This window comes from Martes martes, assembly GCF_963455335.1.
Source record: "Martes martes genome assembly, chromosome: 7".
Lineage (NCBI taxonomy): Eukaryota > Metazoa > Chordata > Mammalia > Carnivora > Mustelidae > Martes > Martes martes.
Window position 1 is genome coordinate 106,215,377 of NC_137894.1, and position 26,495 is coordinate 106,241,871.

A 26,495-nucleotide genomic window follows, 5' to 3' on the forward strand; every position below is an offset into this window, starting at 1 on the left:
TTGGAGTTTTTTACTAAGATCTTCTCTACAGTTAGTTAAACTTGAGAAGCAGAAGAAGAATAAATGAAAATTTTTCATTCAGGAGGGTATTATGAATGTATAATTATAGTTCACATTGGACTGGTAGTACTCTTCTGGTTTGCTTAAGGCAATATGTAAACAAGTTTATTAATTCTCTGCCAGTGGGAGAATGCTTTGGGAAAACTTAACTGCTAATTGAAATTCCCTAGACAATGGCTTTCATGGTTAGTCTAGTATTCTCGTTGATTGGCACTTTGAGACTGTCTTTTTAATAATCAACTGGATTTCTAGTTAATATTTTACTACCCTCCATCCAAAGATGAGTTATTCCCTTAACTGATATAAATTATGAGTGCTTACCAATTTTGTTCATCAATTTCACATTATTTAATCAGATACCTCTACTGTTTTAGGAAGATGGAAGTGATTTATTCAATATGAGCTTTTTACTTGTGAGCTTATTACAAAAATAAGGAAAAACTTTAGGATCTTTATGATCTCTTCTATTAACACAACTGATATAAGTGTGTGCTATCAGTTATGATAGCTTTATTTTTAAATAAATCTTAAATCTTTTTAAAGATTTAAAAAAAATTTATTTTATTAAAAGATTTTATTTATTTGGGAGGGACAGAGGGAGAGGGAGAGAGAGAATCCCAAGGAGACTCCATGCTGAGTGTGGAGCCCCATGTGTGGCTTGATCTCACTAATCATGAGATCATGACCTGAGCTGAAATCAAGAGCTAGACGTTTAACTGAGCCACCCAGGAGCACCTAGAGATTTTTTTTTTTTTTTAAAGATTTTATTTATTTATTTGACAGAGAGAGAGAGAGAGAGAGATCACAAGTAGGCAGAGAGGCAGGCAGAGAGAGGGGGAAGCAGGCTCTGCTGAGCAGAAAGCTGGATGTGGGGCTTGATCCCAGGACCCTGAGATCATGACCTGAGCCGAAGGCAGAGGCTTAACCCACTGAGCTACCCAGGCGCCCCAAGAGTTTTATTTTTAAGTAATCTCTACACCCAGTGTGGGCTCGAATTTACAACCCCGAGATCAAGGGTTGCATGCTCTACTGACTGAGCCAGCCAGGTGTCCCAAGTTATGAGAGCTTTAAAAAAAACAGATTTAAAGTCTGATGGTTTAATATCTTGAGTGCTTCCTTACCAGATGCGAAGATTAGTTAGCTATTACTACATAATCAATAGTGAAAAAATGTGTGACAGTAATAGTTGTATTGAATTGACTTAGTTAACTAGAAACTAATGGTAATTAGAAGATAGTTTTTTGTTTGATCTCTATCAGCACCTATTAATTTTGTTTTCTTGTGTGCCATAGACTGCCTTGGTAGAACCAACCAACCAAAAGTAACTAACCTATTAACAGATCCATTATTGTTGGCAAAGCAATTAGAAGTGTTCATTCTTGAGGAAATAGGATAGGGTATAGTCCCCAGAATAGAAGATCCACCTTCACAGTAACCTTGGAGATGCTTTCATGACTTTTCTTTTGTCTTAAGAACTGTATTTTTTTTTCAGTTGATAAATTAGAACTTTAAATATTAAGAATTTGAGATAAGACATTGAACCTGTTCTATCAAATTTTTTGTTATAATACTGTCTCCCTTCTTAAGGACTTCCTCATTGGTGCCGTGGAAGACTAATATATCAATCTGGTCATGTCTCTTTGTTTTTAATATATCAGTCTGCTCATGTCTGTTTGTTATTACTGTCTTTCAGTAGCTCATAATTACCTGCACAAACTGAACCCTGTCTTCATATTTCTATACCCTACCTCCTTATACTTGGTGTTTCTTAAGAACCTTATGGTTTCTCACATATTTTTGTGTTGTTAAACATGCTGTTTCCTTTCCTTAGAATTTTCGTATTGTCTTTATATTTGTGGCATAGTCCACCCAGTAATTTCTTTTCCTCTTTCCTCCTATGCATGAGTTGTCTGTTTATTCCCCTTGTCTCCTTTTTTTATTGGGATAGTATTATTTTCCTTTATTTATTTATATGAGTCAGCTGTGTAATAAGGCTATTAACTCTTGGAATTTTAAATTCTGTTTTATTCTTTTTTTTTTTTTTTTAAAGATTTATTTATTTATTTTGGGATGGGGGGTGCAGGGAGAGGCAGAATGAGAGGGAGAGAGAGAATCCCAAACCAATTCTGCACTGAGCACAGAGCCCAACACAGGGCTCTATCCTATAACCCTGCAATCATGACCTGAGCCAAAACCGAGTCAGATGCTAATTGATTGTGCCATCCAGGCACAATCAATTTAAAGAATTTAAAAATTCTTTTTAAAAAAGATTTATTTAATTATGAGAAAGAGAGAGAGAATGCATGAGTGGGAGGGGCAGAGGGAGAGGGAGAGAGAATCTCAAGCAGACTCTGCACTGAGCATGGATCCTGATGCAGGGCATTATCTCACCACCCCAAAACCACTAAAACTAAAACCAAATGTTGGGTGCTTAACAGAATGCACCACCCAGGCATCCCTTAGTTTTTAAATCTTACATTGTTTATGATATGCAGTAATTTTAATTCTGAGCAGTGGTTGTATTGATGATGTCCTATTAACTTTCCATTGTTCTTCCGCTAAGGAACTCCTAAACCAACACAGAACTTTATGTATATTTATATTCTAATTTTTGCATGGCTTCAGTTTTTGTATCTAATCACTTAATCCATATGGAATTTATTTTGTTTATAAGGAGCTATAAGTGAATATTTATTTTTCAACATGGTAAACCAGTTGGCCCAGACCAGTATGTCTAATAATACTTTTTTCTACCCATGTGTTTTACTAATATAATAAGACTTTTCCTCCACTGCCCTTTCTTTTGCATTAATCTGTTCCAGTTTTTTTAACAGTATCATATAATTACTAATTTAAATTCATGATATGTTTTAATATTAAGTGATGCATTTATTTTTCTATTGTGTATCAAATTACCACAAATTGAAGTGGCTTAAAACAACATCCATTTTTATCTCATTCATTTTCTGTGTTTGTGAGTCAGCAGTCAGGGTATGGATTACCCATATCCTTGTAACTCAAGTGTCACATGGTTGTAGTAAAAATGTCAGCAGGTGCTGTGGTTCCATGTAAGCGAGGCTTGGTGGGCGGGAGTTGTCTTCCAAGCTTTAATATTATTGGCAGAATTAGGTTTTTCACAGATGTAGAACTCATGGTAGCTTTTATCTTCAATGCCAGCAAGAGAAAATCACTTTGAATCTCTTCCTTTTAAAGGTTACTTACCTGATTAAGTTTGGCTCACCTAGATAATTTCCCTTTTTATTAACTCACAGTCAACTGATTTGAGATCTTAATTACATCTTCAAAATCCCTTTTGCCATATAATCTCAGGAGTGAAATCCATCATATCAACCCAGGGGGAAGGGATTTTTGCAAGGATGCACATAAGGAAACGTCAGAATTCTGCCTACCATGGTGGGACAAGTCTTCCTTTGCTATTTCTCTTTTTCACAGTAGTCTTAGCATTTTTATGCATTTATTATCCCAAGTAAACTTTGTTGGCCAAAGCAGCAAATTACTGTACAGTTCTTTCAAGTTTTCTATACATTTGAAAAATTTCATAATAAAGTGTTGTGAAACAGGTAAACAAACCAAAGCCCACCAACTACTTAACTAACATAGCCATTCTTCTCACTACTTAGATAATAACCAAGCACAACTCCTTTTGGAATTTTATTTGGAATTGCTTTAAACTTATAAACTGATTAGAAAAGAATGGGTATTTAAAATTCATTGAGTTTTCATATATCTCATTTAAAAATTAATTTTTTATTATAGTTTTGATACTGTTATAAAATTATTTTCATTGTGCTTTTTGATTCTTAAATATTTTTTCATTTTGTCTGTGGCTGCTTTACTGGACTCTAATTATTTTCCTCTCTTAGGTGAATTTCTGGGTTTTATTTGGAAGTGAATCATCTGAAAAAATGAATTTTTTCTTTTAAATGCTCTATGTCTGACTTCAGTTTTGTATTTTGTTGAATTGGGCTAGAACTTCTTGACCTGGTGTTATCTGGTTCTGATAGCTGCAGTTTCTTTTTTCTGATGCTTCCAAGTATTTCATCAGTGATTTTTCTTACCATTTTGGAGAAGCATTTTTTTTAAGTCACATTGAAGAAATTGCTGGTCAAGGTCTTTACCTGTTGTTATGGGTTATCTAAAAATGAAAAAAGGTGTTTGTTTTATCTTTGTTTTTGATGCTGTCCACCTAAGTTTATGTTAGTTTTATAAAAAGTGTTAGGGATACTGGAAAACCAAAGAATATGGAAAAATTAAAAAGTCACAAAAAAGACTGCAGTATGTATGTGTATATAATATATGATATATATCATATTTTGTAATTATGAATATAATTACCAAATTAACTTTTTTTCACTGGCTGTGACAGCAAAATGTCTTTAGTATCTGTTTTTCTTGGCATTTGAATTAGAAATCAACTCACACATCTAACATGAACCCTTGTGCTTAAAGTTCTAGTCTGGCTCTAGTCTGGTAAGTTTTAAATCTTTTTTATGCATTCATGGAAAAAATATGTTTCTGCTTGAAGCAGTTGTCAAACAAGCTTCTTTCATCGGCAGTCAGACACAGGGCAGCTGAATGAGGCTGTTTAGTCTAGAGTAAATGCTCACGAGATTGTAAGGTCACTGAGGAAATGTAATTATGCAGTTGTTTCCAGAATAGTTTTTTATAGTAAGAACTTTAAGACTATTAAATCATAATATTAATTAAAATACATATATTTTAAAAATTAATCTTAGAAAACAGCACTAAATAAACCAGATTATTTAGTTTAAATCATAAAATCATAACAAATTATTCCAGTGAAATAGTTTTAATTCAGATTTTTGTAGTTTACTATTGGAATTTGGTCAGTTCTTCCCAAATCATTATAAAATTCAGTAGAATACACACACACACACACACACACACATACACACAAATATATAGTTGTCTCCACTGGAAAATGAAATCTTACAGTATTTAGCTCATGCTAATTGAAAAAACAGTTGGTTATTTAACAATTCCTTTACTTTTGTTTTTCATTCAATTATGGAGTGCCTTCTGTGTAGCACTTACTCTTCTAGGTACTGAGAAAATAGCAGTGAGCAAAACAGAGAGAACATCTATTGTCATTTTGCTGGGGTGAAGCCAACAACTAAAATATACTAATGAATCTTTAGATGGTAATTAATGCTTCAAAGACAAATACAGAAGGATAAAGGGTTATGTAGTGATTGGAAGAGAGTGCTATTTTTACGTAGGTACTGATAGAATCTTTTGTAGGAAGATATTTGAACAGACATGAATTAAGCAAAGAAGCCAATCATGTGATATCATGGGGAGAGTCAGAATGAAGTGTAAGTACAAAGATCCTGAGGTGGGAGTGTGTATGAGGAGGAGAAAGCAGACCAGTGTCTGGAGCAGAGTGAATTGGGGAATGGTAGGTGATGAGATCAGAGTGGGAGCAGGTTTTTAGGTAAGGAGGCAGGCTGTGTTCAGTTAGATCACATAGGGTTTTTAAGGTAATGGCCAAGACTTGGGCTTTTACTTTGAAGGAGATGGGAAGTCATAAGAGAATTTTGAACAGTGTGTCATAGGACTTACATTTAGAAAGGTCAATTATAGGAGAATTAATAGAGTGAAAACAAGAAAACTTGCAGCAGTCCTGGTTAAGATGGTAGTGACTTATATACTAAGATGGTAGCAGTGTAGTTGCTGAGAAAATGGTCAGAGTATGGATATAATTTTGATACAGAGACCAGAGAATTTTGATGGATTAGATATAGGGAGATAGAAAAAAAGTTTTTCCCAAAGTTTTTTAATCTGAGTAACAGAGCTGCCATTTACTGTGATAAGGGAGACTAGGGGGAGGGGTTCTTTGAGGCAGCATAATTGTGCCAATTGCTTTAAGTTACTTATCAAATATCATTATTAAAAACTATTTCTAAAAAATGTTTTTAAAGAGACTGTAAGAGTTGGAGAAAAACCTTAGAGATAATCGGTAGGAAAATGAACTGTCTTGAGTCCACTATAGACAAGTGAGGCCAGAGAAGAAAACTCTTTCCTTAGTCACATCACTGGTTCATGCAAAGCTAGGACTAGATTCTTAGTCTCTTAGGCTACTTTTTCTCTGTTGCACTGCATGCCTTTGCCATGTACAGAGCTTTCAAAATCTGAATGAGCTTTTTTTTTTTTTTTTTTTAAAGATTTTATTTATTTATTTGTTGGAGAGAGAGATCACAAGTAGGCAGAGAGGCAGGCAGCTCCCTGCTGAGCAGAGAGCCCGATCCCAGGACCCTGAGATCATGACCTGAGCCGAAGGCACAGGCTTAACCCACTGAGCCACCCATGCGCCCCTGAATAAGCTTTTTAAAATTTTGCTTTTAGATTATTATAATTTCAGATAGTATATTAAGGGCAGTGAGTTCCAGTTATGTAGCACCTTTATATTCTCAAAAAATTATTCTTTTCTAAGCATAAGGCAAGTTCTCAGTTTTCATTCAGTATTTTTTTGTGCATGTGCATGTGAGCAAAATGGGATTGAGTTGGGCAAAGTGACTCACAAGCTTTTGGGGTGGAGCATAGGTAAAGGTGAGCTGATAGTGGAGGAGTTACAAGGGTAGGGCATTAGGAATAGTCTGTCCCAGGTGCAAGCAATAAGGAATTGAATATTCTGTAGAGAAATTTAAAAAATAATAAAACCAGTTGAAAGTCAGTCTGTTTTCTGTCGCCATGTACTAGCAGTTCTAAACAAACAATGTCTGTTTTCAAATACTCCTTCCTTAAAAAAATCTTTTGTTGGTCCAAATTCTAAACAATTGCTGTTGTTACTTTTGAATTTCACAGTATATATGTAAATTTTCAATTAGTACCTCTTTATTTTTTGTTTTTTAATAACACTGTATTGCACACAGAAGTTAATTCAGAGAACTCCCAGTTTTATATGGTCAGCCCTACACTCCACATCTCACCATCTCCAATACCTATGCACTCAGCTATATTTAGCCTCATTAGAGAGTGAATTTGTGAGGTTTCAGAATCCTTCCAGCTTCTTTCTGGCAAAATTTTTATTTCCAACTCCCCTATTCTACTATAAGTTCCAGAGCTTAAGTATTAGATTTGGAGTAAACTTCAAATAGATAGATATAGCTCAGTGATTTTAAATATAAAAAAATAAAACTTAAGTTCTTGGAGTATTTATTTGTGTTTAAAAGCTTTTCAACAGGGGTACATCTGGAAGGTGTTACTAGAATCAATCCTAAAGAAACAAAGACATGAATAGTACTGCGGTTTTTGTAATTTATTGTGAAACAGATATTTTATGAAACTATCAAAGTCATCCTTATCATTAAGATATTTCCTAGCTATTTGGATATCTGTTGCTTCAGGAAAGAAACTGGAAATTAAAATTAACTGAACATATTCTTCCTTGATTATGAGCAAGATAAACTTTTTAATTGAAGTATAATTAACATTTGGTATTTTACTAGTTTCAGGTATACATCATAGTGATTCAGTATTTTTATACATGACAAAATAATCCCCATGCTAAGTCTAGTTAACCATCTCTTTCCCTACAAAGTTATTACAACATTACTGACTGTATGACCTATGTTCTGCATTATATCCCCGCGACTGACTTACTTTTTAACTGGAATAAGCAAAGATAAATTGACAAATCTGGTCTTACTATGTACTGAACACGAATATGTGGAGATCAATTTTATTTTTATTTTTTAAATTTGTTTTCAAATTTTTATTTAAATTCTATTTAGTTAATGTATAGTGTAAGAGTTGGTTCAGGAGTAGAATTTAGTGATTCATCACTTACCTGTAGCACCCAGTACTTATCACAAGTGCCTTTCTTAATACCCATCACCCATTTAGCCCATCCCTCATCCCTATCCTCCATCACCCTCAGTTCTCTGTCATTGAGAGTCTTTTATGGGGGGCACGTGGGTGGTTCAGTCGGTTAAAGCACCCAACTCTTGATCTCAGTTCAGATCTTGATCTCAAGGTCATGAATTCTGTGTTGGGCTCCATGCTGGGTGTGGAGCCTACTTTTTTATAAAAAAAAGTCTCTTACGGTTTGCTTCCTTCTCTCTCTCTTTTTTTCCTTCCCATATGCTCATCTGTTTTTGTTTTTCAAAATTCCACATATGAGTGAAACCATATGATATTTGTCTTTCTCTGACTGACTTACTTGGCTTAGCATAATATACTCTAGTGCCATCTACATTGTTGTAAATGGCAAGATTTCATTCTTTTTGATGGCTGAGTAATATTCTTTTTATGTATATATATGTGTGTGTGTATATACACACACAGAGACACATACACACACACGCGCACACACACACACCCCACATCTTCTTTATCCATTCATTAGTTGATGAATATTTGGGACATTTGGGCTCTCTTCATAGTTTGGCTATTGATAATGCTGCTGTAAACATCAGGGTGCACATACCCCTTTGAATCTGTTTTTTTGTATCCTTTGGATAAATAGTTAGTACTGCAGTTGCTGGATTGTAGGGTAGTTGTATTTTTAACTTCTTCAGGAACCTCCATATTGTTTTCCAGAGTGGCTACACCAGTTTGCATTCCCACCAACAGTGTTAAGAGCGTTCCCCTTTCTCTGTTTCCTTGCTAACATCCGTTGTTTCCTTTGTTGTTAATTTTAGCCATTCTGACAGGTGTGAGGTGTTATGTCATCGTGGTTTTGATTTGTATTTCCCTGATGATGAGTGATGCTGAGCATCTTTTCATGTGTCTGTTAGTCATCTGGATTTCTTCTTTAGAAAGATGTCTATTCATGTCTTCTGCCCATTTCTTAACTGGATTATTTGTGTGTTGGTGTTGAGTTTGATAAGTTCTTTATATATTTTGGATACTAACCCTTTAGCAGGTATGTCATTTGTAAATACCTTCTTCCATTCCTTAGGCTGCCTTTTAGTTTTGTTGATTGGTTCCTTTGCCGTGCAGGAGCTTTTTATCTTGATGAAGTCCCAATAGTTTGTTTGTGTAGGTCAGTTTTAACGAACTCATCAACAAATTTGCAGAGGTCAGAGCTCAGAACAAAGTATTTTGAGTCCATTATGTACTTAGAAATATTTTCATGTTTTTGAAAATTAATATATTTAATGGGTATTTTCTTTTCTTTTTTTTTTTTTTAAGATTTTATTTACTTACTTGACAGACAGAGATCACAAGTAGGAAGAGAGGCAGGCAGAGAGAGAAGGGGAAGCAGGCTCCCTGACAAGCAGAGAGCCCGATGCGGGGCTGGATCCCAGGACCCTGGGATCATGACCTGAGCGGAAGGCAGAGGCCTTAACCCACTGAACCACCCAGGCGCCCCTAGTGGGTATTTTCATCTGTTAGTTTTTACCCTCTTTTGTGATACAACTTGTATTTTTATTTTACATTAGAAATTTTTTACTGGCATAATTACGTGTACAAAGTCCAATAAAAGAAAACTCTCTGTGTATTTTCTGCATCGTTATTCTCCTTTTATGATTATTACAGAAAATAGTTTTGTTATGTATAGGAGTAGGCATGGTAAAATATGGATCTGCTCTAGTTATCCAGTATTCTGGGTGTATAACTGATTGGTAAGAGTTGGTCCTGAGGACAGGATCCTGTGTCACATGTTTCTAGAACCAAAGCATCTTATCAGTTTAGGCTTAAAAATTAATTTTTCATATTTGGTCTTATTGCTTTGAGGAAAATGTGATGACTTTGATTTCGCTTTATTTGAGGCATATTATACTCAGAGACTGAGATTGTATTTGCCAATAATTTATTTTTTAAATAAAGGTTTATTTTGGAAATTATAATTTATAATAATATTTCACAAGTCAGTAGTATATGGGATAATGTCTCTTAATAAGCCAATAAAGAAATATTCCAAATCGGTGATAAGTTAATTACAGTATTGTTTCAGGCAAAGGAGAAGTGAAAGAAATAAGGTCCATATTTAGTTGAGGTTTACCTTTCTAAGAGTTGGTTATCAGAAGAGTCAGTCAGTCTTTCCAACTAAAATCTAGGTATCAGCTGCTGGCTTAGGTCCCTTGCTGCTGTAGCATGTAGTGAATGGCACTGGTGTTGGCAGGCAGGGTGGGCTGCTCTGAAGGTTATTATTCTAGGGACTATTTACACAGTTTGCACCACTGCCTATGATGAGTTGCCTTGCCAAGGCAGGAACAGATGACCCTTCCCTTCCTGGGAGTGCTGCATGGTTTAACACCATTGCCAACCAAGAGGAGCCTGGTCATGGCAGGAGCAAGTATCTCAAGTATCTTAAATCTTTGAAGAGTTATTTAGATCAACAAAGAGTAGCTTTGTCCAGACTGATCACTCCTCAGTAAGACCTCACAAACTCTTGGTATTTAAAGTTTAAATGTTCATTACATTATAGCTGCTCTTCCATATGTTACTATCAGTAAATCTCCAGCAGTGCCTGTCAGCAGTTGAGCTACTGAGTACTTAACCAACCACAACAGGTGTCACTGACAACACATCCCAACACTGCTTCTTCAGTGTAAACAAATTCACCCTTAGATCAAAACAACTTAAGTCATAAACAAGTGGATTTGAAATCATAACAAACCAATATACAACAGTTTTGAAAAAAAAAAAAAGTAATGGTCGGGAATTAGATCTTACTTAGGTTAAAAACTTGTGGTTGTTGAATCTGGAAAACAAATGAATATGCTTTTGGGGAGCAGAATAAACATGGCTGATTAATCATTTTTTAGCTTATGAAAGAAAGATTTTTTTTAAGGAATACTGTTTTTGAAAGGAAAATTGATAATAAGATGGTAAAATGTGGATCAGATGACCAGCAGGATTAGACTCTTCATGCTGAAATATTTTGATGTGGGGAAAAAAATGCTGATTGGTTCTCTGAAACTTTGATTATTTATTTACTGAGAACAAGGTGGTATTTCAGGTAATTTTTCAAAGCCAATGAATTGTTGTTCTTAGATTCTATATACCTCACTATACTTTTTTTTTTACTCTTCCCAGCTTCTAAATCTTAGCTTTTTGTTGTTATATTTATCTGTATATTTCTGAATAACACAGTTCTGCTGCAGTTTCTTGATTACCAATTTTAGACTTGTCTCTTCACATCGCAATGTGAGAGAGAAAGGTTTAGCCCTCTAAAACTCCTTCCTGGGGCACCTGGGTGGCTCAGTGGGTTAAGCCTCTGCCTTCAGCTCAGGTCGTGGTCTCAGGGTCCTGGGATCAGCCCCACACCGGGCTCTCTGCTCAGCCGGGAGCCTGCTTCCCCCGCCCTCTCTGCCTTCCTCTCTGCCTTCCTCTCTGCCTACTTGTGATCTCTCTCTCTGTGTCAAATAAATAAATAAAATCTTAAAAAAAAAACCAACTCCTTCCCTAGCTTTATTTCAGTCCCCCCATTTTTGTCTCAATAGAGTTATGTCATGTGTTTTAAATTGAATCAGTATTCACTATTTCCATGGTGAATATGTAAATACTATTTTCAGTTGAGCCACATATAAAAACAGTGATTTTGTTTCTTTAGCTTTCTCATAATGTTGCCTATCCTCAGTTTTTTTTTTCTTTGGACTTAATCAGCATCTTGCCTATGTCATCAAACCCTAAAATCATCTTAACTTTTCTGGGGCTAATGGATATGAAAACAAAATAGAATATCACTGTTTTTCAGTGTCTTTCCTACCTTAGCAAGCCCTAAAGCTATCTTACCCTTTCGGTGGCTAGAAAATATGGAAACAATAGAATAACCAACCATTCGTCACTTTCTTTTAACCTTCTTACTCAGTGTAGATGGCACTTCAGTGCTGTTTTTGTTAACAACTTAGTCTTTCCTGCCCTCATGTTTGCCAGTGTTACAGGCATGCAATCTATCTGCTTTGCTAATTTATGATGGGTAACATCTGGGCTTATGGGATTGCTGCTTTCTAAGTCTTTAAAAACTGTTCTGCCAAGGAGTGATGAGCTGTCTTTAGATTTAGAGAAAATTTGGTCAGCCTTTCGGTTCAGTTCAATTAATTGTTCATTTTTGCATCATCTCCTTTCTTCCAAATACCTTAGGATATGCACTAAAACTGTAGCAAGTAAATTATGGTACACGAACATCAAAGATAAAGAAATGTTGACACACATTCTTTTAGCAAAATGACAGAGTTTTCGTTCCATGTTATATATTGTGGAATGAAATCCATACCGTTAAAATAAACTAAATGGATGAGGGTATAATATTTCCTGGAGTGCCTGGGTGGCACAGTTAGCATCCAACTCTTGGTTTTGGCTCAGGTCTTGATCTCAGGGTTGTGAGATCCAGCCCGCTTTGGGCTTCGCGCTTAGTGCAGAGTCTGCTTGAGATTTTCCCTCTGCCCCTCCTGTTCATATGCTCTCTCTTTAAAATAAATGAATAAATCTTTTGTTTTTAAAAAGAGAAAGAATATAATATTTCCTTTTTGTTCCTAAAAATATACCCTTTGGTGACTCCAGCTGGGCATCAGGAATCTGTTTTGGGGTAATGAAAATGTTCTAAACTGGATTGTGTTGATGGCTTTACAACTCTGTAATTTACTAAAAATGATTGAATTGAAATTGAAATTTAGTAAATGATTAAGACTACATAGGTAACTCACTGATTTTTGGGTTTGAGAAAATTACCTAGGGTATTTTCATAATCCTCTTAAGAAATGATGCCAGTGGTGGCTCAGTCGTTAAGCGTCTGCCTTTGGCTCAGGTCGTGATCTTAGGGTCTCTGCTCAGCAGGGAGCCTGCTTCCCTTCCTCTCTCTCTGCCTGCCTCTCTTTCTACTTGTAATCTCTGTCTGTCAAATAAATAAAATCTTAAAAAGAAATGATGCCAGAAAAAGATGTAATAATTTGAACAATATAGTATAAAAACTGAAGATTGATATGATAGTTGTGTGATTTATTTAACTATTCTTCAGTTGGTTCCATCATCTTTTGTTCATTGTTTTAGGTGTTTTTTTTCTTTTCTTTTTTTTTTTTTTCTTTTAAGCATTGTAGGGAATAATTGAAACAATTTCTAGGGTTGTAAAACAATAACATACTTCTATATATAGTAAAAATAAGGTCAGTAAGATCCCATAATATGTCTTACATTAATGAAATGGTCTAGTGAGCTTACATGGTAATTTCATTATGTCAATTTAAAATTAATTTTACTCTATATTTAAGCAGTTTACTGAGGTATAGATGACATACAGTAGACAGCATATATTTAAAATACACAGTTTGACGAGCTTTGACATATGTGTACCATCAAGATACCTGTCATTCTCAAAAGATTGCTGGTGTCAGTTTGTAATTTCTCCTTCACACCTCTCAGGCAACCACCAAGAAAATTGTCATATACTTTATTGAGCTGTATGAGTTCGTTATATATTTTGAACATCTCCACTCTTTATAGGATGTATGATTTACAAATGTCTTCTATTTAATAGAAGACATTATAATTAAAAATTATAATTAATTATTAAGAAATAATCATTAATCATTATATATTATAATAATTAATTATTAGTAAATAATTATTATAATTAATAATAGATATTAAATAAAATTAATATTTTGTTTTGTTGATGATGTTGTTTTCTGTGGAGACGCTTTTCAGTTTGACACAGTCCCATTTGTTATTTTTGCTTTTGTTGCCATTGCTTCTGGAGTCAGGTCCAAAAAGATACTATTAAGACCAGCTTCACAAAGCTTACCACCCATGTCCTCTTGTAGGAATGTTATGGTTTCTGGTCTTACATTCAAGTCTTTAATCTGTTTTGAGTTAATTTTTGGGAATAGTGTAAGATAGTGGTTCAGTTTTCATTCTTTTGCATTTGGCTGTCGATTTTGCCCATTTCTTTATTAGATTTGTTTTCGTACTGAGTTTTGACATTTTGTATATATGCTATATTCAGATTTTTATATATTCTGTTTATCAGATACATGATTTGCAAATTTTCCTAGTCTGTGGCTTTTTTTTTTCTCTTAAGTGTCTTTAAAACAGAAGCTTTAGTTTTGATCAAGTGTAGTTTATCAATTTTTTTTCTTATATGGATTGCACTTTTGGTGTTACATCTAAGAAATTTTTGCTTAATACAAGTTCAAAATAAAATTTCCTGCCTTTTCTTCCATAAGTTTTGTATTTTGAAGGGTTAATATTATTTAGCTGTGTGATCTACTTATAGTTCATTTTTGTATATGGTAAGTATGATTTGAAGGATTTGTTTTTTGCATGTGAATATTGAATTGTTTCCACACTGTTGAAAGGACTATTATTTCTCCATTGAATTGACTTTTCACCTTTGTCAAAAATCTGTTGTCCATATATGTGTAGATCTGTTTTTCAACTTCATTCTGTTCCAGTGATTTGTTGATCCTGATGCCAAAACTATATTGTCTTGATTGCTATAGCTTTTTATAGTAAGTCTGAACATCAGTTCTCCAGTTTATTTATTTATTTTTTTACAAAGTTGTTTTGACTGTTCTGGGTTCTTTGCATTTCCATGTAAATTTTAGAGTTAGTTTGTCCATTCCTACAAAAAAACACTGCTAGTTTTTTTTTTTTAAATGAACTTTTTATTTTAGAACAGCTTTGTATATGTAGAAATATTGCAAAGATAATACAGAAAATTTATACCCCATATAATTTTCCTATTATTAAATACAGTTAACAGTAACATGACATGTTTGTTATAATTAATGAACCAATATTGATACAGATTTAGTAATTAATGTCTGTACTTCATTGTGATTTCCTTTGTTTTTACCTACTGTCATTTCTGTGTTCTAGGATTTCATCTAGGATACCACATTACATTTAGTAGTCATGTCTCTTTAGGCTCCTCTTAGTTCTGACAGTTTCTCAGACCTTACTGTTGCTGAGGACCTTAATAGTTTTGAGTAGTGGTCAGGTATTTTGTAGAATGTCCTATTATAATATGTTTAATGTTTTTCTCACGATTAGACTAGGGTTATATGCTCTTTCAAGGAGGACTGTAGAGATAAAATGCCGTTTTCATGACTTTATATCAAGGGTACATGCTGTCAATACGTCTTATTAGTATTGATGTTAACCATGATCATATGGCTGAGGTAGTGTTTGTCAGGTTTTTCCACTGTAAAGTCACTCTTATTCCCTTTTTCTTTCTTGCACTCTTTGGAAAAAAGTCATTATGCACTGACCATATTTAAAGTGTGGGGAGTTATGCTCGATTTTCTTGAGGGTGTTGTATCTACATAAATTATTTGGAATTCTTCTGCATCAGAGATTTGACACTTTTTCCCATCTATTTATTCAGTCTTTTCTTTTTTTTCCCCACCACTAAGGACTCGTGAATAAACATTTTACACTTTGGATTATAATCAGGTTTTGGCCACTTGAGGTGTTTTAGTTAGCTGTAGTACCTAGTTGTCATTCCCACATAATTGTGTTCCTTTTTTTTTTTTTTTTTTTAAAGTACTTCTTTACTTTCTGGCACTAAAAGATGCCTCAGGCTCATCACATACATTTCTTGACCCAGTTCTAGAATCAAACATTCTCCAAGAAGCCCTGGTCTCTTTTATTAGAGAATAGTATTAGAAACTAATGTCTGTGCTGTATGTATACTTGTGTTACTGGGGATCATTGCTTCTCAATTCTACCAGAAGTTTGACTGGGACTGTATTCAATCAGTAGATCAATTTGGAGTGAATTGGCTCTATTTTAATAATAGAGTTTTCTGATACAGGCAAAAGGCATAATTTCCCATTTATTTAGTCTTCTCTAATCTCTCCCACCAGTTTTAATGTGCATATCTTTCATATATTTTTGTCAGATTTATCTCTATTTTATGTATTTTTTAAAGTTTTTGTTTAAATTCCAGTTAGTTAACATATAGTGTAATACTAGTTTTAGGTTTACAGTATAGAGATCCAGCACTTACAAAGAACACCAAGTGCTCATTACAGTAAGTGTACTCCTTAATCCCCATCCCCTGTTTAACCCATCCATCAACTGGTGAGTGGATCAAGGAGATGTGATATATATATTTTAATGTTACTGTAAATGGCATTTAAAATTTTTTTTCAATTTATAATTGCTTTCTTCTGGAATGAAGGAATAATTACATTTTCTATGTTAATCTTACAGCTTGCAACCTTGCAGAACTCACTTAGTTCTAGTAGTTTCTTAGTTTGGAGTCCACGGAATTTTTTGTGTGTTTTACATGTCCTTTGCAAATTCGCTTTCATTAGGAACATAAACATTTAGGATTCTTAAAACCTCTCATTTATTGGCCAGAACTCACTTAGTTCTAGTAGTTTCTTAGTTCGGAGTCCACGGAGTTTTTTGTGTGTTTCACATGTCCTTTGCAAATTCGCTTTCATTAGGAACATAAACATTTAGGATTCTTATAACCTCTTCATTTATTGGCCTCTTTATCATTATGGAATTATTCTCTTTATTTCTGGTAATATTCTTTGCTATGAAATCTAATTAATTTGATATTAAAATAGCCACTACAGCTTCCTTTTGACTAGTATTACATGGTGTGTTATGTTAACATGTAATAAGCTTTAATTGTTATTTTAAAATGAATTAATAAATATTTTCTGATTTTTTAGTTTCAACTTTTCTATAAGATTTATTTATTTATTTGAGATAGGAGAGGGAAAGGCAGAGAGAGGAGGGAGAGAGTCCAACCATGCTGTGCACTGAGCTCAAAACCTGACATGGGGCTTAGTTTCACGACCTTGAGATCATGACCTGAGCTGAAATCTAGAGTCAGACGTTTTAACCAACGGCACCACCCAAGTGCTCCATTTTAATTTTGAATGTGAAAACACAGGTATGTATAACCTGCCTAAACAGAACCTCTTTAGGAGTCCTCAGTAATTTTTAAGAATGTAAAGAGGTCCTAAGGTGAAAAAGTTTGAAAATTACTGATCTTTTATATTTTTTTCATTAGATATGCAACTTTTGTTGTAATCATCTGTTCATTCATTTGTTCATCAGATGTTCATTAAACCCAGTTTATTTTTAGGAAATAAAAACAAGCATATAAGACATGGTTTTGTTCATCAAAGAACTCTTGATATAGAAGAATTAAGGGATATGATGGTATGTGAATGAATAGGATACAATGCATTATGTGAGATATATGCTCTCATAGTGTCACTGTGCCTAGCACAGGGTTAAGCAACGTAGATTTAGTGTTAAATATACCTGACTTCAAATCCAAGCTCTGTACCTTAGCTATGAGAATCTATCTGTCAGGATTGTTTTGATTATATAGCTTAATTCATAGTACTTAAGGCATAGTACTTTCAGTACTTAGAAAACATTCCATAATTTCTAACTGTTATTGTTGTTTTGATAGTAAAGGTTTTATGGAGCAAGGAAGGAGAGGTATAGGTCACATCTGGCTTTAAAGGCAAGGGAAAGTTTCATGGAGGTGGACACTTGTTGAATTGAGTCTAATTTTGGTTTACCAAGATTGTGGGCTAGTTAACATAGGCAAAAGGAATGCCCTGTAGTAGTTGGGATGATAAATTACTAGTAGGAATAATGTCATCTGTTCCTCTATTAATTTATCAAATATAGGTATAGTAATTTATCAAATATAGAGGCAGTAATTAAACCAATCTATTTAAGGTTTATTATCACATTAACCTTTTAATGTAGGGATTAAGAGAACATACTTTGGAGCTACATTGGTTGGGTTTAGTCAATACTGGGTTTTTCATTGATTAGTTCCCTTGGCAGTTTACTAATCTCTCTGTGCTTTGTTTCCCCATTTTCAAAATGAAGATAATATTAGTGCCCATGTCATAGAGTTGGGAGGATTTAATGAGTTAGTAAATTATAAATTCTTACAATAATATCTGACACATGGTAAGTACTATAGAAATACTAGCTATTTGAATGATAAATGCTACCATTGGAATTAACATTTGTTGCTGGGAATACTGTTAATATGTAGTGAGCTCTGTTAATATTGAATTGAAACTCATTTTTTAAAATTTAAGTTCAGCTGAACTTTGTTGATGGATTTTGTTTTTCTTTCTCATTGTGATTGTCATTGCATTTTCAGGCCAAAGATGCTTTAATATAAAGACACTTGTTAAATTAGGTAGACTAGGTCATTTAATTGATCTGCATGATCTGTATCATTTTTTTTTAAAGTGAAGTTGTGTTTTTAATCTCAGTACTGTTTCAGTTTCTACAATCTTCTACTATTTGTTAAGTATAATGATTTTTAAAGACCTATTAAGAATAATTATACCCTAGAGGTTTTTTTTTCTAAATTTATAGGTAAATGTTAAAATATATAATTTACACATAACATACCTATGAGAAATATTTTCTAGTCAATGGTATGTGACAGATGGTAATCAGGGAATGCTTGTTAAAGACTTAAACAGATAAGAAGTAAATGAGATGACTGTGCTAGTAGGTCTTTGTCATTTATTTTTTGCTTGTTATTTGTTATAAAGAACACTTAATGAAAACTGTTAAGTGTTTTTCATTTTTTTTTATTAACATATAATGTATTATTGCCCCAGGGGTACAGGTCTGTGAGTCGCCAGGTTTACGTACCTCACAGCACTCACCATAGCACATACCTTCCCTAATGTCCATAACCCAGCCACCTTCTCCCTATGCCCCTCCCCCCAGCAACCCTCAGTTTGTTTTGTGAGATGAAGAGTCTCTTATAGTTTGTCTCCCTCCTGATCCCATCTTGTTTCATTTATTCCCTTCCTACCCCCCAAACCTCCCATGTTGCCTCTCAACTTCCTCGTATCAGGGAGATCATATGATGATTGTCTTTCTCTGATTGACTTATTTCGCTAAGCATAATACCCTCTAGTTCCGTACATGTCATCACAAATGGCAAGATTTCATTTCTTTTGATGGCTGCATAGTATTCCATTGTATGTATATACCACTTCTTCTTTATCCATTCATCTGTTGATGGACATCCAAACTTTCCATAGTTTGGCTATTGTGGACATTGCTGCTATAAACATTCGGGTGCACGTGCCCCTTCAGATCACTACGTTTGTATCTTTAGGGTAAATACCCAGTAGTGCGATTGCTGGGTCATAGGGTAGCTCTATTTTCAACTTTTTGAGGAACCTCCATGCTGTTTTCCAGAGTGGTTGCACCAGCTTGTACACCACCAACAGTGTAGGAGGGTTCCCCTTTCTCCACATCCTCGCCCGCATCTGTCATTTCCTGACTTGTTAATTTTAGCCATTCTGACTGGTGTGAGGTAGTATCTCATTGTGGTTTTGATTTGTATTTCCCTGATGCCGAGTGATGTAGAGCACTTTTTCATGTGTCTGTTGGCCCTCTGGATGTCTTCTTTGCAGAAATGTCTGTTCATGTCCTCTGTCCATTTCTTGAATCAATTATTTGTTCTTTGGGTGTTGAGTTTGGTAAGTTCTTTATAGATTTTGGATACTAGCCCTTTATCTGTTACATCGTTTGCAAATATCTTCTCCCATTCTGTCAGTTGTCTTTTGGTTTTGTTAACTGTTTCCTTTGCTGTGCAGAAGCTTTTGATCTTGATGAAGTCCCAATAGTTCATTTTTGCCCTTGCTTCCCTTGCCTTTGGCGATGTTCCTAGGAAGAAGTTGCTGCGGCTGAGGTCGAAAAGGTTGCTGCCTGTGTTCTCCTCAAGGATTTTGATGGATTCCTTTCTCACACTGAGGTCCTTCATTTTGAGTCTTATTTTCATGTGTGGTGTAAGGAAATGGTCCAGTTTCATTTTTCTGCATGTGGCTGTCCAATTTTCCCAACATCATTTGTTAAAGAGACTGTCTTTTTTCCATTGGACATTCTTTCCTGCTTTGTCGAAGATGAGTTGACCATAGAAATATGTTAAGTGTTTTTAGAGGCAACTTTGAGTTTTGTAAATAATGACTTCAGTAATACAATGTAGAGTTTAAATTAATCACTTAAATATTTATATTCACATTGGGGATAATATTTCTGTGCCTATATGAAGTGTGGGTCTTTAAAAACATCAGCAAGAAAAGTCACTCTTTTAATTATATGTTGGTTAGACCATTAATTGAAGGTACTGTAAAGTGTGTGATCACTTACTAATCCTTCATTTTTTTGGTGGGAACTCAGGATCACAGGCTAGGATTCAGGTTAACCATTTTGAGATGTGCCCTGAAAGATTCATATTTTCTTAAAAAACACTTCTAAGTAGAGATTACTTAATTTTCTTTAGATATATAGAAATTGTATTTTCTTAAAAAAAGGAAAAATAATCTGGAGATTGAGTTAGGAAATTATTAGACATGTGTAGCTCGGTGACTCTTTTAACCTTTCAAATGTAAAACTTGTTGGTTCTTGGGTTAAAGAACCCTCGAATTTATAGTTAACATGTTCTGTGATTGTCACCTAGGTCTGTTTTCTTTTCTGTCTTTTTATTAACTAAGGTATGATTCGTGCTTTAGTTTTTCTAAATCCTTCTGCCATGAATCTTCTAACTAAATTAAGCATCAAGCATAAGAAACATTGAATTTTATAGAAGCTTTAGAAATTGTCATTCATTCTGTTTTCAGAAAGAAGAGAGATTATAAAAATTTAAATTTGAAAGAAAATATATACAATATAATATGCTAAGACAAGTAAACTTTTTATGTTCTAAGAATCTTCTCCAGTCATCTTGGAGTCACATGTAATTTTCTTAAGAGCTTGTATTAAAGTAATTAAGTTCATTAAGTTTTTTCCATTATAAAGGTAATATGTGTCCTTTATAGAAAAACTTAAAAAATGTAAGTAAACAGAAGAAAAATTGCCAGTGTTTCTACCACTGAGTGTTTTTTTTCAGTATGCAAATCATAATTTGTCAGTGGTCTCTATCCTTGGGAAAAAATTACTCAAATCTCCCATGTTGTTTTCTTATCATTTTATCATCTAAATGTTGATTCCCTTCCTCCTGGTTTATAAGAAGCCCATGTCACCACTCTTCAAACAAATATTCAACAAGTGAAAACTAGATAGTTGATTCTGCTGGTATAGACTCATAATATATTCAAGCTTTGCCTCTATTAAAGTTCAGTTATTTTTAATATGGTAAGAATGAAGTAGTCATTATTCCGATTTGAAGGTAATATTGCCATGTTTGTTGTCATTGTTGTTTCTTTGGATAACTGGTTTTAAATGTAAAAACATAAATCCTAACGAGTGGGAGTGGAAAAACAGGGATGGTTTTCATTTGCTATAATTTCCTGTGAGACATGGCTCTAAACAAGGCCCATATTTACACAAGACAGTATAGTTTTACATACAGTGGTGTATTCAGCACATTTTGAAATTCTTTAACCAGTCACCTGTATTTAATACTTTCATAGTAAATGTGTTTAATAATGCTAGGTGAAATTTGAAATAATTTTTAAATAATTTTACAGTAGAAACACCAGTTAAATCAACCTTTTGGTAGTAAATGTCGGAAAAAAAATTAATTATTTTTGCTGCCACTGCAAAATCAATTGTGTAACTGTTCTTTTTAAACTGACTTACATTACTAAATTCTAAACACTACACTCCTGTAACTTGTCAGAAGCAAGTTTGAGTTAATAGATATTTTCAGTGATGTAATGGGAACTTTTGGCAGTGAGTCAGAATATAATGGACTGTGATTAATGTTTTAATAAGTACTTTTCTATTGCTCATGATGTGGAGGAGAAATAGTTTCCTGCTTGGATTGATAGGAGAATAGCAGGTGTGCATATAGTGTTTAAAAAAAAAAAAAGAGAGAGTTGGAAATTTTTCTTAGAATAACATTCATTTTTTTTATAGTTAAACTTTATTATCATAGGAGATGCATATGTTTCCACAGAAACCTGCAGTTGATTTAGAAGAATACAATTAGGAGATGGTTACAGACCGCCTTATTAAATCTTCTAATTTGTAGCCTTTGTTTTCTTAAGAGGCTGTAACTTGGAAGTCTGTGTAGTTTGATGTTACTTCTTATTATAAGTTAAAGGAAATCAGGGATCTACTTAAATCATAGGACATGGGAGTTCTATGCTTCTTTGTTTTTAAAACATTCACATTGTTCAGAAATCAGAAAAAAAAATTAAACTTTGAAAATTTTTCTCTTAAGGCCAGGAAATACAGATTGATAGTCAAATGGAATAGTGATCATGTGAGAATTCTCCATTGCAAAGGGCACAAGTTCAACCTATAAACTCAATAAAGTTCAGAAGTTTGGAAAGTTAAACCCAGGAGATTTTGTGTCAGCCTTGGAATTTGAGTAAGTGAAGACAAACCAGAAGAAATACTGGTATGCCAGACTTGAGGATTTGGTTTACAGTTTTCTGGTTCTTTCATTTTTCTTAGTTTAATTTTGGCAACTTATATGCAGTTATGTATGGGTTTTTGTTGTAGATAGAGCCCTAGGGCTCAGTAGATATGCTCCATTGAGGATAATATTGTACCACTGCAAATACCCTCTGCTGTTTGTCTGTGAAATACACGTAAAATTGAGCATTCCAAATGTGCACTATTCTGGGAGAAAGTACATAGTTGTCATCAGAGTCTCAAAGGGATCCTGATCCCAATAAGGGATCTGGAATAATGGTTCTCAAACTTTGGTATTCATCAGAATCAGTCGGAGGATTTACTGAAACAGATTGATGGCTCCTACCTCCATGGTTTCTAATTTAATAGGACTGGAATGGAGCCCCAGAATTGTCATGTCTTTTTTTTTTTTTTAAGAGAGAGAGCGCACGTGCGTACATGCAAGAGCAGGGGGAGGAGCAGAGGAAGAGACTCTCTAGCATACACAGAACATGGAGCCAGATGTGGGCTGGATCTCATGACCGTGAGATCCTGACATGAGCCCCAGAGATCATGACCTGAGCTGAAATCAAGAGTCAAATGCTTAACCAACTGAGCCACCCATGTGCCCCCAGAATTTCATATCTAACAAGTTCCAAGTGATGCTGATGCTGTTGATTGGGGAACCCTACTTTGAGGATCACTGGTTTAGCGTTGGTAAATAGCTTCATAGACCTTTTCCTATATTCGTGTATAGCGTATATTTTATAAAAACATATGCTTGCTATGTTAGTTTGTTATCTCTTTTAACTTATTATGTTTTGACTATCTTTCCATATTTATCCATAGCATCATTTAAAGTTTTCCATATTGTAATTTAAGCAGTTCTATATTGGATAGAGATAAATCTCACTATGGTGATTTAGGTCATTTTTCACTTTTTTTTTTCCCCCCCGCATTTCAAGTGTCATTCTATTTTTTTGGCCAGGGTTGTAGACACCAACTTTATTTGGGGCCAAAGAAAATTTCACAATTTTTGGAAAGAACTAGAAAAACTGTAGCAAATTATAATTTACCCTGAGATCTGAAGGTCCTATCTGCATACAAGCACTGGTCATTGTTATGTTTTTGTAGGAGATACAAACCTTAGAAAGCCCAAGTACAGCTTCTGGCTTTTCCAAATTCTTTGCTAATTTCAGACTAGAATCTTTAGCATTTCATGATGTAGTTCTTTGAACATTAATACACAGGGATACGTACATCCTGACAAATGCTTTTTAGATTCCAAACCACTTTTATGTGTAAAAGCCCAGGTGTGTTTAAGATTAAGACTGCTGGGCGCCATCTCAAGATTCTGGAATGGTATGATAAAAGACAGAGTCAAGGAGGAAAAACCTTAGGCTCAGGAATTATATCCTTCACAATCGCTTCAATCCTATCACTTTGCCCACTCTTTAGAATGCCCCATCAAAACTGAGTTTTCCCTTTTGGAGTGCCTGACTGGCTCAGTTGGTAGAGCAAGTAACTCTTAATCTGAGTGCCTTGAGTTCAAGCCCCATGCTGGGTAAGAGCTTGCTTAAACAAAACATACCAACCAAGTCTTCCCTTTTGAGCCATGTATTACAGTTAAAGGGTGTATTCTCCCACTCATTGTAAATTCAGAATATACAATACAAATTGGCCTTTCAACTCTAAGATACATACATGTGCTATCATTCTCACTTTATAAATGAAAATGTTCTAGTTAGGTATTGGGCCAAGTCCTTTAAGTGCTGGTGCTATCTCTTCCACACTTTCTGAGGGGAGTTAACAGAGAGTCTCAGGCCCTCATACCCTTACTCCTGGAAATCAGTTAGGTGGGTTTCTGATATACAGGTTGGGAGGTAGGGGTGCTAAAGAATTTACACCCAGACCAGAAGAGAAAAGCACTTGTTAGCATTTAATGAACCTCTCCCTACGGGGCTTCAAGCTACTAGAACACAGGTGCCCCCGACACCCTTAATCTTCTCCTTTACTCTTCTACTGAAGAATTTGGCCTTCACGATGACAGGCTGTTTTGGGAGTTTCCCCTTTCCCAAAACTTTGTAGTAGTCTGATCGCACCACATCAATGATAGGAGCAGCTCCGGTCTTGTTTTTGGCGGCATTTACCCGTGTCTGCTCACTGACTAAGGTCCACAGTTTATCAAGGTTGACAGTTGGGCAGAAGCTCTGGTTCCTCTTTAACTAGTAATGTCTCATACCAACTTTTCCAAAGTAACCTGGGTAATATTTGTCGAAGTTGATCCTGTGGTGATACATGCCACCAGCATTACCCCGGCCTCCTGGGTGCTTCCAGTGCTTGCCGATGTGGCTGTTGCCATGGCTCAGGTGGCCCTGAAGTTTCTGAGTCTTCCTCAGTCTGGAAGGCATGTTGGCAGCCCAGACGGAAAAGCTCACTTGTTGTTTTTATAAATAGATTGTTGCTAAATTTTTGTGTAATCTTCCTATTATTTCATTAGTAAAAATCCCTGGATTGAAGAATAGAAGTGCTTCTGAGGCCCATCTGAGGTTAAAGGACTTTAAACATCTGGCATGTGAACTTTAATAAATATAATGACCACCGCTGTAGAAGAGAAGAAATGTTAAAAGTAAAATAAAAAAGCTTGTTTCAGGAAATACGTGTTTTACCTTTTGTTGGCTCAATCGTTTGCATCTTTTTTTTTCTTTTTCTTTTAAGGTTTTATTTATTTATTTGTCAGAGAGAGCACAAGCAAGGGGAATGGCAGGCAGAAGGAGAAGTAGGCTCCTTGCTGAGCAAGGAGCCCGATGTGGGACTTGATCCCAGGACCCCAGGATTATGACCTGAGCCAAAGGCAGACGCTTGACTGAGCCACTCAGGCGTCCCAATAGTTTGCATCTTTTTAATGGTGAAAACTTGTTTGACCAGTAGATTTTTCTAAGTTATGAGCATTTATGTCAATATTTGTAACCATAATTTCTAAGAGTAATAATAGTTATTTTTTTTAATTTGGGGAGACATAACCTTATTACATACATAAGTTCACATATACATAGAACTTACAATTTGCACAAAAAATTATATTATGAAGCTTCTGCCAGCATTACAGAGCTGTTCAAATTCAGTGCCTGATTTTTTAAAAAAATTATGTTCTGTGCCTTGAAAATAGCAAAACTGTGGTATAAAGTACTTTTTTCTATTTAGTGTTATAGTTAGAAAAATTAACAGATTGTTTTTCAATGTGAGAATTAAATGAAGTACAGTAGCAACACCCTCCTCTCCCCAGTCCACAGTCTTGCTTTCCGTGGTTTCAGTTACCTGCGGTTAACCAGAGTCTGCATGTAGCTGGTCTTCCTTCTGACTTATTATCAGAGGGTCAATAGTAGGCTAATACTATGGCACAATTCCTGTCATCTACCTCACTTCATCTCATCATGTAGGCATTTTATCTCATGTAATTAGAAGAAGGGTGAGCATGGTACAGTAAGGTATTTCTAGAGAGACCACACTGGCATAACTTTTATTATAGTATATAGTATATTACATTTGTTCTAATTTATTATTATTTATTTATTTATTAATTATTTATCTAATTTATTATTATTTTATATTATTTATTATTATTGTTGTTAATCTTTTATTGTGCCTAATTTATAAATTAAACTTTATCATATGTTTGTGTATATATAGGAAAAACATAGTACGTACAGGGTTTGGTATTATCTGTGATTCTAAGTATCCCCTGGGGGACTGGGGTGGGGGGAACAGTACTGTATTCATTCATCTAACTTAAAATGAATGAAGAAATAAGGATATATATTAAATTTCTTTGCTGTATTGTAAAGCCATCCTGATAGACACCATCCCCACCCCCAACTCTGAAAACAAAATGCTAAGTGCATAGAGAGAAAAATTATCTGAAAGGTGTTCCACAGATGTGATCACTGTATCTAGCACTGTGGATCTTGGGTAAAGCAAACTAGGGAATAGGTAAGGGGAAGTAAACAAATTGGAGAAAAGTTGAAGCAGGTAGTAGATCAAATACAGTCTGTCCTGTTAAATCACCTGTTTCTAGAACACACACGTATCTTTAACACAAATTAACTCATATGTGAATGTTAATAGAGGAATGTTAG

General features: G+C 34.7%; 1 protein-coding gene and 1 pseudogene across 3 annotated transcripts in view; one reads left to right on the forward strand and one right to left on the reverse strand.

The window, feature by feature from the left end:
- The window catches only part of MNAT1 (MNAT1 component of CDK activating kinase), a 210,183-nt gene that overhangs the window by 138,815 nt on the left and 44,873 nt on the right, over positions 1 to 26,495 (forward strand). The window lies entirely within an intron of this gene.
- Positions 24,324 to 24,776, reverse strand: LOC308345465 (large ribosomal subunit protein uL15-like; annotated as a pseudogene). Its single transcript has one exon. The product of its transcript is annotated as a large ribosomal subunit protein uL15-like (transcript).